The sequence below is a fragment of the Pinus tabuliformis genome, chromosome 9 (genome assembly GCF_031772625.1).
Source record: "Pinus tabuliformis cultivar Carrire ecotype Pingquan chromosome 9, CPIR1, whole genome shotgun sequence".
NCBI classification, from domain to species: Eukaryota; Viridiplantae; Streptophyta; class Pinopsida; order Pinales; family Pinaceae; genus Pinus; species Pinus tabuliformis.
The window spans coordinates 386292133-386298132 of NC_142307.1; the positions used below are offsets into that span (position 1 = coordinate 386292133).

At 33.4% G+C, this 6000-nt stretch overlaps 1 long non-coding RNA gene across 1 annotated transcript in view; it reads left to right on the forward strand.

Moving 5' to 3' along the window:
- Nucleotides 1-2561, forward strand: part of LOC149148767 (uncharacterized) — a 49181-nt gene extending 46620 nt beyond the window's left edge. Inside the window, exons 2-4 of the long non-coding RNA XR_016263030.1 lie at nt 1880-1952; nt 2080-2124; nt 2217-2561. This is a non-coding gene — a long non-coding RNA (uncharacterized LOC149148767). The remainder of the gene's footprint in view (nt 1-1879; nt 1953-2079; nt 2125-2216) is intronic.
- Nucleotides 2562-6000: the final 3439 nt, after the last annotated feature.

Sequence of the window (6000 nt, forward strand, 5' to 3'; positions counted from 1 at the left end):
AGGCCCATCGAAATACCATAATGAAATTTCTTCAGATGAAGGAATACCTCATAATTTGACACTCTTGAAGGTATTCATGAGCTCATGAAATCTCATGTCATTAGCCACCAAAGCATGACATTAACCAACAAATATATAATACTTGAAATGTGGGAAACCATGCATCAACTCTTTTTTTTAGGGCTACATCCAATTTTATGAGGATTTGGAACACACACACAAGAAAGTGCTTATCCTCAAAAATTAAAGGATCAAATAAAAAATGCTCCTTCAAAATCATTTCACTATTCTCATTAGTGGTATTTCTCGAACCCATGGAGTATTGTAGTTCTTCGATTTGGAATTCTGAATTTGACACAAATCTATTGTACCTTATGAGAATGCAATTCTCAAACACTAAAATAAAATAAAATTTCCAGAATTAAAATTATAATTTCCATTGGCATATTGTATTTCATATCCATATTGTTTAAGATTTTTATGATAATCACTTATATTACATTCTTTATGGTCAATTTATTATAATAATAACTCAAAGAGAATATTATATCATGTTTCATAACTTTCTCCTTTTTCTTATTAAACACACTCATACAAATATATGAAATTTATATATATAAATATTAAAAAACAAATTAATAATAAATCTTGTTATATAAATATTTTGAAAAAACTAATTTAATTTTTAATTAACCATATACAATTAAGATATAATTATTTAGTGGATTAAAAACATGGATTGTTCATATATGTAATTTTTAGCTAGCAAATAAACAGCCTTCAAATAATTATTTTATAAATTAAAAACGTTGCATGTCTTCAATTATTTTGTAAATTAAAAACATGGAATATTAATATATGTCCTGCACAACCAAACTCATATATTATTATCTAATTTCCCACCTTTGCATGGAGCTTTATAAATTTAGAGAAAGATTGTATAACCCTGAACGCAGCATCAAAGAAAATAAGTCTCGCACTCAACTCTTAGATAAATATTACCGTGAAGAATTCTTTTGAAAACCATTTAATTATATACATCAACAGCCAAAAATAACATATGAAACCACGAATGGAAACCACAGTTAATGGGGTTCTTCAAACGACGATGAATGTTCTGGTAATTCTATTTGTGGGATATTTTTAAATGACCCAATTCTTCTTAGTCCTGTAAGCGTCATCCTATGAACCTTCTGTAAAGAATTACAAATTTGAATGATAATTAGCAGAACGGCCCAATTGAATTCCGCATAGAACCAACTATACATATTCGAACACAACCCGCCATTATAGTAGAACCAATTTGGACTGGCATCCGTATGGGTGATTGAGAACCATGCAATGTTTATGATCAACAAAAGGCTGCACCAACAACTCTTTTGATTTGCAAATCTGCAATAAACGGAAATTAATAAATTTTGTTTTTTTTTTATGATGACAAAAAGGCTATAAAAAGAGGTCATGCAAGATATTTTCTAATAAATCAGAAATTAATAATTTTTTTTTTTTTAATAAATTCTTGTATTATTGGACACTTGAAGCAGAAGCAGAGCCTGCCTGTCCGCTTTCATCCTTGGATGTTATACTCACTGCAAACATTCTTCAGAAGAATGTTTGCAATGTAGTATAACAGCCAAGGATGGAAGATGGAATGAATGGTTAAAGCAGTGTCGTACGAATGGAATGAATGGAAGTTTGCAGTGTCGTATTAATATCTTTGTTTTAAATTTTTCTTGATGCATATAATTTCGAAATGAATCTGAACGAGACTGTAATTATGATTAATTATGAGGTACTTATGGGTTTTTTTCTTCTGGTTAGTAGTTTGTCCCTTTGGTTTTGCATGGTTCTGACTTTTTTTTCCATTTTCCATCCTTAGGGTTTGTCTGAAGGCTTTTCCAAATGCTGGCTTGGAGCTCTCATGACTAGAATTCTAACCCTCATGGTCGAAGGTAAGTTTCGCCCTACATTTCTAGTTCGTTTCTTTATGGTTTCTTGCACTTATTAATATGATCATATTTTTGTGTCAGTTTTTTTTTTTTTTTTTTTAAATTAATATATATATATATTCTGGTGCAGGTTCGATGGCCTAGATGGGTTTTTGGCTCTGCAACTCCTTCATTGGTATTGCCCCTTTCCGGGTTCCTTTCTTGATAATTCAATTGAGGTTTATTTGGCGTTCCTGCTTCTAATGCTTATTGTGGTTATTGTTATAGGTATCTCCACACTGCTCCTCTGTACTTGCGCGCTTGGGGTTTTCATGGCATGGCGAAACTAACTTTGGCGCACTGTTCTTCTAGTTCGGTTCCTTTGCACATTCCTCTCCTTCTTGAATTGCATTTCCTCAATGGGTCAATGGGAATACCCCTAGTGCTTCCTAGACTCACTTTATCGTTTTTTCTTCTGGAACACGCCGGTGGTGGATTTAGTTGTTGTTGCTAGTAATTTTCTATAATTTAAAGTTAAAGAGCCTAGTGCTCTTGGTACTTTTCTTTGAATATGCAACACTTAAGCTCCTACCAGCTCTAGAATTTCGTTTCCATGTTCACATTTCTCTTTCCCTTATGTATGTTTTAATTGCTACACTTGGTATAAATTTTCATTGTGACAATCTCCCTAATGGAGATATTTTGTGTAATATTTAGCATTCATATGCATACAATGCGTAATTATGAACCCTTTTGGTGAACTTGTTACGTTGCACTTGTGATTTGGTGATATTGCCTCTGCGAAATTGTTATCTAGCTCACTGCATATTATTTTCCTGTGGACGCTTTGGATTGAATATTTGTTACTGCTATGTGGAGAATTAAGGAGTTAATATAAGTGGTTTTGAATTGGTTGGCTGGAGAATGTATCTATTTCTACTGATGTTGCTGAGTGATAGAAATAATATATCTGTACCTTCGAAATTGGTTATTTTAAATAGATGTTCGTTTCTGCATATTTTTTGTCAAATTGAAGCTACAATTAATTGCTATGCTCAGACTTGTTCTATGTAATAAATAATTTTATTTAGGTATATGGTGTAGTTGGGGTTTGAACAACACAGTGTGCACTCAATTTCTCTTTTCATTAAATTACCTTTATGTGTTTGCAAGTATGTTTTAATCTGCGTAATTAATTCTCTTTGTTGCATGCCTTTTGTAATATGCTAGATATTTGTTGTAAACACACTCTACACTCTCTATCTGAAAATATATAATTACTCTGATGAATGAGTTTACTCTCTCCCTTTTTTCGCTGTTGATCACCACATGAATGGATTGAATTTAGAGTTTTACCCTTTTGGTAATACTTTGCGAAACTGTTATCTAGCTTATTGCATATTATTTTCCTGTGTACACTTTGGATTGAATATTTGTTACCACTATGTGGCAAATTAAGGAGTTAATATACTTGGTTTTGAATTGGTTAGCTAGAGAATGTATCTATTTCTACTGATGTTTCCGAGTGATAGAAATAATATATCTGTACCTTTGAAATTGGTTATTTTAAATAGATGTTCACTTCTGCATATTTCTTGTCAAATTGAAGCTACGATTAATTGTTATGCTCAGACTCGTTCTCTGTAATAAATAATCATATTTAGGTATCTGGTGCAGTTGGGGTTTGAACAACATAGTATGCACTCCAATTCTCTTTTCATTAAATTACCTTTATGTGTTTGCAAGTATGTTTTACTCTGCGTAATTAATTCTCTTTATTGTACACCTTTTGTAATATGCTAAATACTTGTTGTAAACACACTCTACACTCTCTATCTAAAAATATATAATTACTCTGTCTGATGAATGAGTTTACTCTCTCCCTTTTTTTCGCTGTTGATCACCACATGAATGGATTGAATTTATAGTTCTACCCTGTCTTGGGTTCTGTTTAACATCTAGCTAAAAGAGAGACAATGTTTATGGGTTAGGAGTAATGTCGTATAACTTTCCTATAGTGACTCTTCCTAAAAGCTTAAATTCTAGCTTATTTCTCCAGAGTCACGCAACTCTCTTGACGGTATAATTCTTCCCTTCATCCCTAATTCCCTCAGTACTCTGGCATTGCCTTTAGTTATGTTCAACGTTATGCTAGGCCATGGAATTTAGCATCGGTATTCTGTAATTACTCTGCTATAGGTTCTACAACTTGTATGGAAGCTATTTCACCCATTGATCTACAATCCTTGAATGAATTTAATTAAGTTAATCTACATTGAGTAGATTTGGGTTTGAGATTGGGTTCCAAGGATGGGCGCTACCCAATGCATAAAAGTAATCACAAACTTGATGTCTTTGGAAGTAATCTTCCAAACTTATTATAAAATTTGTCATGAAAATAATACTACAACTTGAACCTATACATCTTTGATTAAGAGACAATTAGCAAGGTTTAGGTTTCTTCCTTCCGATATATTTAGATTACCACCTAGACTAGATTTCTTTTAAGGGCAGCAGAAACATCTTTGTTAAGTAGTTGATCATCTTCGATCAACTCATTTCCACCCCTTTGGTCTTGCCGATGGATTATAGCTTCTCATCATGCCAGAATGAGTCTAGCATCACCCCTAGGGTCATATGGTAGGTGAATCATTGTCGTGATCACTCCCTACCCTTCCCTGTAGCACTCCTTTAGGCAAAAATTTTACATTTTCGGAACCAAAGTATACTCATAGCAAGGATTAAATGCCAAATATCACAGTTATACAAATATTCTCGTAGCCAAAGTTCATCTTTTGGAAAACCACGAGTACCATCATATAGAACACCAATAAATTTTAATTAACTCAACACTTATTATAACCCGCTCATTACTTTTCGAACAACAATCAAGCATGCATTCTATTACAACAGCTAACTAACCAACTCTAGCATTTTAGTAAATTTAAGTAACTCATATTCATAATACAACAAGTAGGGATAAATATAACCTCTATTACAACAACCAACAATTTTAATCTATCTTCAATAAATTCAATTAATCTAATTCATAACACGATTGTTAGAAAAATCATAATCTCTAACCCGAATTCTCAGTATGGAAATCGTGCCCATGACAACACTGATCCACCCAACCTTGGATCAACCTTTGATCCTCCCTTGAGCTAAGATGTCTTGCTAGGAATCAATAGCCTCCTCTGATGCCCATAATATGTTTTTAAGCTTATTTTCCAACAATTTTTTCTTGGCGGCATCCCACCTTTCAGGGATCTGCTCCCCTTCAGCCTAGGCTTTTCTTTTATTTTTCCCCATAAAGCCTGCTTTTCTGAGTATCTATCTTCAACTGAGTGTTTTATCAAGGGAATAAATCTGATTCAACTCATTGGTATTCAGATTTGGCAAGCATCTTATTACTCCAGTGTGTCTTTCCACACAATTTCCAGCTTTATTCATCAATTTTATTTATTTAAATTACATCAACTTTTCTTTCGTAATTAGTTCATCATGGTTCATTATCCAACATACTAAAAATAGCCAATACAAATCATAATTCTTTTCAAAACAACGGAGGGGTATTACATATTCCCCCTCTCAAAAATAACACTGTCCTCATTGTTTTTGCTTCTATTGGAACAATGCTTGATAAGCTTCCTTCATATTATCTCCCTATTCCCATTTCACCTCTTTAGAAGTAAAGTGCTTCCACTGCACCTTAACCTGAGCGATGACTCGATTCTGGAGCATGGTTTCCCTCCGATCCAAGATACGAAGTGGCTCAGACAAGAAGTCTCCTTTGGGTTCCACCTGTATCGGATTCCAATCAATTACATGAGAAGTATCATGAACATATTTTTTCAATAAAGACACATGAAATACATTGTGGAGTCTAATATGGCTAGGTAAAGCTAGCTGATAAACTATAGGGTCTACTCTATCCAATATTTCAAAAGGCCAATCACGGTGCCAACTTTGCACAAGTTCTTGTGTTTAAAGTACTCTTTTTGGGCTTAACTCGCAAGTATACATGGTCTCCAATGTTGAATTATTTATGCACTATTTTCCTGTCCGCATA